This window comes from Acomys minous (genome assembly GCF_964271855.1).
Source record: "Acomys minous genome assembly, chromosome: 11".
Lineage (NCBI taxonomy): Eukaryota > Metazoa > Chordata > Mammalia > Rodentia > Muridae > Acomys > Acomys minous.
In genome coordinates this window covers 32,089,586-32,099,544 of record NC_140492.1, presented here as the reverse complement: position 1 = coordinate 32,099,544, position 9,959 = coordinate 32,089,586, and positions in this window count along the sequence as shown.

Below are 9,959 nucleotides of genomic sequence, written 5' to 3'. Positions count from 1 at the left end.
AGAGACCCTGCCTCCAAAAACAAAAAACAAAAAACAAAAACAAACAAACAAACAAAAAGATAGAAAAGATTGTTTTGTTGTTTGCTCTCTCACACACAGAGTAAATATGTTTTGGTTATCCTCTAAAATATATTGAAACATTTCTTTACTTCCAGACACTTTTAACATGTGACTGCTTACACAGGCATATAGATAACTATTCAGGGGAGTCTATGAACATTTTTATTACAGTGGGAAGAGGCCACAGCATTGCTTTTACACTACAGGGAGCTGTCTCTCCTCTTTCATCCTCTGAGTTCTGAGAATTGGGCTCAGATCCTCAGGCTTGTGGCAAGTGCCCTTACCCACTGAGCTGCCTCTGCAAGCCTGAAATAAAAAATAAAAAAAAGTAAGAAAGAAAGGTAAATCTTACTAGGACAAGTGTTCTTATGAACAGTTTCCATTCATATTGAAGGGAAAGTGGTACCCATTGTTATTTAAATCTCTTTATGTGTAAACATGTGTGTTGTTTTTAAATCAAAGCTGCTGATATTGGGTTTCAAAAAAAAAACCCGTCTCTTACTCCATTGAAAGTAAAATGATTCAATTGAGCAAAATAAAGATTATCAGGCAATATCTGCACATTCACAATAACTAAAGAAACAATCAAAATATCCATCACAGGATAAATTGATAAGGAATGTTTCATATATACAGAATGAACTTTTCAGCCATAAAACCACAAATTACTGCTGCTATGTGTAGTAACGTGAATGAACATTTTAAATAATATAGATGTGATAAAAGCCAACTTAACATATTTACATAAGTGATGTATAATAACACACAAAACCATATATATTTGTTGTTCATGTGTGTGTGTGTGTGTGTGTGTGTGTGTGTGTGTGTGTGTGTGTGTGTAGGACAAATTCTGTCTAATTCCAATTATGTGTAGAAGTAATATAATTAATATAAACTGTTATGCCCAAATTTTGAGAGACTCCCCAAAAAGACCACTCAAGGGCCCAGTCCAAATGCAATTGCAAGGAAGTTTTTATTGCAGGTTTGAACCCAGAACAAACCTCCTGTGCACTGACACAGCAGACACAGGGAAATGGCCGCAAGTCTCAATTGAGAGGTTTTTTTTTAAATAGGTTCTAGACAAAGAAATTGATTTTACAGTGTATGATTGGATGGCATTTGGGTAGACAAGCTGCAAGCAGGAAGTTACAAGCCTTGGTATTTCATGGCTGGGTAATAGGTGTAGGGGCAAGTTGGCTTATAGAAAAGATTGTTTGAAGCAGTCCTGAGGCCTAAGGAACTTTGACCTGGCTCCTCCTAATTGGCTGCTTCTATGTGTCAGACCACCTGCTGGTCAGCTTGACCAGCAGAGCGTATATTTGGACTTTCCCATGATGAGCTGATTGTGTTGCTAGATCTTTTTCTATTTAGACTAGTTTGTGACTTTTCTGGAATCTGGGTTCAGCCTTTGCCTAGGTTTAACACAAAATGGAGTTTCCTTTTCAAAACGGAGTTTGTCTGGTCCTTACAAAATTAGTCAAACGCAGAGGCAGAATGTAGAATGGTGGTTGCCAGGGCCTGGAAGAGGGGGATAGAGTGAAGTTTCAGATTTTTTTTTGAATACAAAGTTCTAAGGGATTTGCTGGACAATATTGTGGCTATGGTAAACAAAAATGTGCTGTACACCTAACATCTGTTAAAGGAGCAAACCTTATGCTAAGTTAATAGGATAATTAAAACAAAAATGTGAGATTCATCAATGTTAGTAATTTAGTGTATAAAAATTACACATATATTTTTTATTGTTTGAGTATTTTAGTAGTGCCCTGTATGGTTTGGAATATGGATGAAGTGGTCCAAAAAGGAACAAAAATGCAAGCACTGGAGTGGAGACAGTATGAGGTCAATAGGTCACTGGTAATAGTGTTGATAAAAAGCAGTGGATAATAACTGAGCAGCTAACAGTGGCTCATCTTTGTGCTTCTTGGTTGTTACTATGACTGTTTTTAAATGATGGAAATACATTTTCTTTCAGTGCTTTGTGCTATATACTTATGAAATAATAATATAAGCAACTCTAAAATAGAAAGAAGTAAAATTTCAACGTAGACTGGACTGAAAATTAGATCATGTAATTTGCAGAGATGTTGAAAGTTTGGACAGAATGATGTAAGAATAATCCTTGAAACAACACTTGATCTTATGGTGGTAATCTTAGCTGAGACTCCTATCAGTAAGGGGAGATATGGAAGTGTCCACCTCCTGTAGCCAGGTGGGACTTCCAGTGGAGGGAGGGGGCCACCAACCCACAAACAACAACTTTGACCCAGAAAACCAATGACTGGACTAACTTGAGTATTAGGCTGTGAGAGAGAGCCCACCCCTGACACTATTAACAATATTCCACTATACATGTATAATGGTTATCTCAGTGGCTTCACCCAGCAGTGGATGAAAACAGATGCAGAGACTTACAGCCAAACGATAGGTGGAACTGAAGGAATCTTATGGAAGATGGGGGAGAAAGACTGAGAGAGCCAGAGAAGTGAAGAACACGCCAAGAAAACTTAAAGAATCAACTAGCCTGGACCCATAAGTGCTCACAGAGACTGAACCACAAACCAGAGGGTAGCCATGGGATGGATCTCAATCCCTCCACACACAGCTTGGTCCTCACATAGGACCTCTAGCAGAAGGACAGAGGCTGTCTCTGAGTCTGTTGCCTGCTTTTGGATCCTCTTTCCTCTACTGGACCACCTTGTCTAACCTCAATAGAAGAAAATTCCCCCAGTTCTAGTTGATATGACAAGGCAGGTTGATATCCATGGGAGGTCTCCCCTTCCCTGGAAGGTAAGGGAGGGGAGCCAAGAGGAAAGTGAAGGAAGGTGAGAGGGAGGGACTGTAAGGAGAAGAGGGAGAGGAAGTCATGATCAGGATGTAAAGTAAATTAAGTCATAAAAAAAATTCTTAGTTAAATCTAAGGGAGTAAAATTTGAATCACACTTCATTCCATGAAATTTGTGGAAATGTCTTTAGGTAAGCCAGACCCAGAAAGACATGCAACATATATAATCACTTATCAGTGGATATTAGTTCAACATAGGTGTCCTCTGAGAGACTCCACCCAGTGAGGCATTGAGACAGATGTTGGGACTAGCTGCTGGACCCCATCCAGGTGAGAGTGGTATGGAAGAATGGGAATGGAAACACCCAGAGGGTTCAGGAGCCTGACATTGTCTCCAAGGTGGCAGATTGGGACCAATGGGGCCTGCACAAACTGTTGTACCAACCAAAGACAATGCATGCTATAAACCTACACCCCCTGTTCAGATCTAGCCAACAGACAGTTTATTCTCCAAGGTTGTGAGGGCTGCCTCCGACATGAACTCTGGTGTCCCTGATTTGATCCCTTCCCCTTGGTGGGGAGGCCTGGAGGCATACAGAGAAAGGGGAAGTAGGCTATCCAGTGAAACCTGATAGGCTGTGGTCATTGTGGTCATATGGTGCGGGAGGAGGTCTCCTTTTGTCAGAGATCTAGGGGAGGACAGAAAAAAGGGGGGGAGAGCAGGGAAGATACAAGTGAGGGAATAACAATCAATCGGGATGTAATCTGAATAAATTATAATAAATTAAAAGGAAAAAAGAAAAAAGGCATTGAGATCTTAAAGAAGTAAAGCCAGGTAACATTTTTGGGCATTTCAGTTATAATGCAATCATGCAATATAGTTTGTCTTAGGTTCTGTCTATCATATACACTACACAAAGGAAGCCAAAGTATAAAATAAAATAAAATAAAAACAAGGAAGGAGGGAGAAAGAATGCCTCATCTCCAAACTACTCTATGTTTTGTTTTGGTTTCTCTTTCTTTTTTTTTTTTTCTTTTGAATAAAAATAGCAGAATCCCCCAAAACTATGTATAGCCAACTGCATGATGCAAAACATGTTGTTAACTGTACCATTAAATGGTGCAATGATCCCCTGAAGGCAAACATAGGGCTGAGACAGATGTCCTCAATCATGAAAGTTCATACAAAAGCACGTTCCATATGGTTTAGGACACAAGATGCATGGTTTAGCTGGCCCACGAACAAGAGGAACACACAGCTAGCAGTGAAAATGGGAAACAATATAAGCTCAGCTGTGTGTTGATCAGAGCTGCCTTAGTAAAACAGCTAGGGAGAGGTTAGCAACTCCAAGTTGCCCATCAGACAGGGTTTTGTATTTTGAAGTTATATTTTATTTTAGACACAAGTTTCCATTGCCCCATACTTGAGAGGCTATTGTGAGGAGTATGCTTTATGTAACTTCATCATTAGATGCATATGCCTATATCTTTAGTGAGAGCAGAAAAAAATTGTTAAAATTTATTTTAGAGCGGAGGGCACAAATTGCATCCAGCCCTGTAGGAAATTGTCTGTCTCCTACACATGTCTAAACATCAAGAGAGTGTGCTCTAGTTATATTATAAGATCAGTTCCAGAGATCTGCCAGTAGAATTTTAATCTTGTGCTTCCTGAAATAAGAAGTTACTGTTAGGAAGCCAATAAAAGTGCCCCTTGCCCACAATTTAATAAGGAAATTTCCACTATGAGTAAACAAAAGCTATCACAAAGCTGCATGGGCCTCAAACCTCACATGAGAAATACATTACCTTCTGTAGTCACCACAGTGACACAGATAGCCACCCAGCTGTTTTTCTATACTGTATAGGATGTTTGTCCTGACTGTATAGGATGAAACAGTTCTTTCAATCAGAATATGTATTTATTAACAGAAACATATTCTCAGAACCTCACATATTTTTCTATTAATTGTTAAGTGATATGAGAAACATTTTCACTGAGTTTAGACTGTCTAATAGTTCATATGTCACACATAGCAGGAAACTACTTACAGAACAGATATTTATTGCACTTAATACCTGTGTTTTTAAATATTTCTATCCTATGAAATGCATATAGCTCATAAACTAGAAATATATGGTTCATAAATTAAACGCAGGAAATGGAAACTAAATTTACTATTATTTAACCTGGGACCAAACATAATAGCTTCCATAGAAAGTGAAGATATTCTAACTCTCTCAAGGAAAGTTACTGCCTTCTATAATGCTTGACTTTAGAAACTAAAAATGTCAAAAGTTATTTTATTCATAATGAAGTATAAGAGAAAGCTTGTTGTGCATTTTGAAAAATTATTGGAAAGTTATAACGTTAAATACTTAAGATCGATGAGGTTCAAATTTCTACAGTTGGGTTACTCAAAGTTTATCTTCTGAGTATAACTGGTTCAGGCATCAATTTTCATAAACTTAAGTACAAGAACCAGAGTCAAGGTATATAATTATGGATAGGATATGTCAGAATTTAGTTAAGCAAACTGAGGTAAGAACTTAATATATAATAGTCAAGTTTAAATCTCTAACGTTATTAGCTTGATATATTTAATCTAGTTTTTAATGCTGAAAAAATAGACTCAAAAATTCAGGCCTGTTAAATCCAACTTAGAAAAACTAAGGTTTTAAGGTTTTAAAATTCCTCCTCCTTGTAATTCCTTTCCATCCTGGTAAAACATAACGGGTATCAAAGCTAGTCCTGAAACAAAGTACAACGTATAAACCATCAGTGTGCATTTACTTTCTATTAAAACCAAACATTTTTGAAAGCCTTTTTTATTCAAATGAAAATAATTCTAGCCTGACCTTCTGAAATGGAGAGTTGGTAGTGTGACAACCTATGCCACCTTTCAGACTCTTTCACAGACCTCTTCACTAATGAATTAGTCTCTGGGAAGAGCAAATAGATTCAGTATCTGGGGCTGTTAAAACAGAAAGAAAGCTTTTCCATATAAAGTTCAGAATTGAACTTTCAATGTCTTTTAAAAAATTGTGTAGGTATTTTGATAGGGATTGCATTGAATCTGTAGATTGCTTTTGGTAGGATGGCCATTTTTACTATGTTAATTCTCCCCATCCATGAGCAAGGAAGATCATTCCATCTTCTCATGTCATCTTCAATCTTTTTCTTCAGAGTTTTGAAATTTTTTTCAAACAAGTCCTTCACCTGCTTAGTTAGAGTAACTCCTAAATATTTGTTATTGCTTGTGGCTAATGTGAAGGGTGTGGTTTTCCTAATTTCTTCCTCTGCAAGCTTGTCATTTGTGTATAGGAAGGCTACAGACTTTTTTGAGTTAATTTTGTATCCAGCCAATTTGCTGAAGGTGTTTATCAGCTGAAAGAGTTCTCTGGTGGAATTTTGAGGGTCACTTATGTAGACTATCATATCATCTGCAAATAGAGATAATTTGACTTCCTCCTTTCCCATTTGGATACCCTTGATCTCCTTTTGTTGCCTTATTGCTCTGGCTAGAACTTCGCTTGTTAGGCTAGAAATGTAGGGTTGTATGCTGGCCTAAATACTGAGACTAAGTGGATCATGAATATTCACTCCTAAATACAATTTCTGTACCCGTGCATAAACTTTGCCCTGAAATACCAAATTCAAATATTTTATGTTCTAAAAAGTCAGTTAATATTATTATATTATTTAATATGTTACCATCTATTTAAATGTGTTTTTTTCAGGGAGGCTCATTATAGAATCAAATAGTTTGTTGAGCATATCCTTTTCCTATCAAGAGTATTCTAGAATAATAAATTTATGTCAGTGAAAAACATTAAAAGCATGATAATTAAGACAGTCAAGTAATGAATCCTATGTAGGCAATAAACTCCAGAAACTTCAATATATGGACTTCTTAATAAGAAATTAAAATCCTTGACTCTCTATTTTACCTACATAATCATATCCAGAAGTAAACCTGACATAACTGGGATTTGAAAATACATTAGTGCATGCATGCATGTGCATGCACACACACACACACACACTCAAAGCAAAACCCTTGCTACTGAATAATCACATTGATTATTGGCTTTAGTGTTAAGTGACAACTCAGAAAACTTCATACTTTGTTCTATTGCCTTCATGTTCTAGAGCAAATAGGTGAAGATTGTGAGTTGTTATAACAGTATTTTAGACAAAACAACTATTTAAAGTTATTAATGCCTTTAGGAAGAGTTAGAAGTGTGTACACAGAAATGTACATCAAATCTTTTTAGAGTTTGAGGAATATGATGAGAGAGAAAAAATTGATTGAAACATCCCAAAATTTTCAATTAAACTCCAGCTAGTATAAAGAATATATCCTAAACTGTATCCATTTAAATCTTTACATTCTGTGCAGGCCTATTCAGAAGATTCTGCTCCATAACATTGGTCAGATCTGAGGGTTTTATTTTTCCATATAGACCTCGGCAGCTTTCAAATACAAATATTTTTACCATAGTGAACATCATATAAGATGCATGTGAAAAACAGAGGACCTATAGAAAGTACTTTTGGCATTTTCATTTATCATAGATGAGGATGGAATAATTTATTTACTTCAGTAATATAAGAATTTGGAGGTACTTACAAAGTTTTTAGATGTTTAATTTAATATTTAAACAATTCATATTAATAAAAAATCACAGGAAACCAAATTGAATAAATAAAAATATTCTAAAATCAAAGTCCAAGTAACTAACAGGAAGTTAACAAAGAAGACAGAATAACGTTTGACCATAGAAAAATGAAAAAACTCACTATAAGTTCACATACTTTGTCATAATGTACTTATTCAAAAAATAAATGACTCAATTACATTTGTTAAAAGAAAGTGGTTGAAAAATGGATAAAAACCAAATTAAACTACATTAATTTGAAAAATAAGGCAGGTTACGTTAATAGCTAATGATATAAAGACATATAGTATATATCATTGATTTTAAAAATCAACTCAGCTACATTTATGTCAGATAAAGTAGATCATAAATCCACACACTTATATGACTAGAGATCAAAAGAGTGTATGTAGTAATGAAAATTCAATCTACCAAGAAGTCATAGTGATAGCAAATGTGCTAATATCAAAGAAGATTTTGACAATAAATGAGATTCAAGGAGAGAGGTTAAAAAAAAGAGGTAAGTATGTGAAGATAATTGCAACTTAAAAACTTAACATCTCAGGAATATATAAAACTTCCACATAGAAAATAAACAATGATAGTAACTAATAAATGCCATCAACAAAAAATGCAATAAACACCCATAAACCAACTACTTAAGTAAATGTATAAAATATATTTTGTGTTTTCATAGAACATTCACTGAGATATCTTATAAATTGACAAGTAATTTAAAAAGAATGATACTATATAGACATAGCTTTTAAACAAATAGAAAAAAGGGAGACAAATGAAATTATTACTGGTTTTGCTTGGAGAGAAAACAAGATTGGACTCAGGAATGTCTCTCTTTTCCTTTACCTTCAGTTCTTAAGTTGGAAGAGAGAGGTTGTAAGAAAAGAAAGGGGAATATAGAAATATATAGGGAATATAGAACAAAAAGTAGATTAGTGAATCTATTCCTCAACTTAATGCCTTAATTGTCACTCACAAGGTTATTTTTAATAATTTTTTATATTAATTTTAATATAATAATTAAATTGATTATATATATTTATATATATAATTATATATATTTATATATATAAAATAATATAAAATTAAATAATTTTAATTAATAATTAAAGATAATTCACTGGCATAGAATTTTGTATGTAGATTCAAAGTAAGTTTAATTTTTAGATATAGTACAATAGAATTCAAATGTAAGATTATTCTTCACACATTATATATATATATATATATATATATATATATATATATATATTTGGTATATGAGGCATTTTACCCATATAACTAATTTATAATACAAAATTTGCTTCTAATAATTTGAAAGTGCTACTGTAGGCTGTTTAGGAAAAATAAGTTATACAAGTTAATTATTAGTTGTTCAAATTATGCCCATATCAATTACTAGTCTATTTTTATCACAAGAATATACAGCTTAGGTACAAATGGTACATATTATCTATGGAAATATAAGGTAAAATGGTTATATAAGGTCTTCAAAAACCTCAGAGACATACAGAATATAGTATTTACTATTTTAAAGATTTACTGACAATGAGACAGGTTAACTCCTGGCAACACCCAGTCTACCTCAAAGACGATGATGAGCATCATAGAACCTCCTTATGCAGATGGCTTCAAATAGAGCAAACTAGCCACAGATAGAATTCCGCCTAAAAATAAAGGCAAGCTTGGTAAAAATAAAAAAGAGGTAAATATGTGAAGATAGTTGCAACTTAAACCTTAACATCTCAACAATATATAAAGCTTCAACATAGAAAATAAACGATGATAGCAACTACTAAGCGTCATCAACGAAAAAAATACAATAGCCACCCATAAACCAACCAAGAAATAGTGTAAAATATATTTTGTGTTCTCATAGAACATTCACTAAGATATATTATAGGTTGATAAGTAATTTCAAAAGAATGATACTATATAGACATAGTATAGTCATGCAGGCAGAGTCGACAGCCAAACTCCTCCAAAACAGGATAAGCAAGCACTCAATAGTTCCTGTCTCAAAAATATGTCTGTCAGATATATTGGTCCAGAAGTCTGAAGATGACGCTCTTCATGTAGCAAACTGTCTCTGTCATCTTCTCATTTAGGAAGCTGCTAACCTGCATACCTGCCATACTCAGGTAATCAATTTTACTCCTTCTCAAGTCTCTGATAGAGTTGAAGACCAGGTATCTTAGTTTTACAATGAAGCTTAGTTGTTTAGGGTTAAGAAGTTTTAAGGTCTAGATAGATGGTTTAAGTTGGCAATGATGAGATATGATAGATATTGATCTACATTGAGAATTTAGATGGACCAAAATAGGAAAGATGTTTTCTTCAAGGCTGTCAAATACAAATAGTCAAAACAGGAAGTATGTAACATTTGTATAATTCCTGATTGTGTCATGGCTCTTCTTGCTGTAGGTAGTTTATTTTA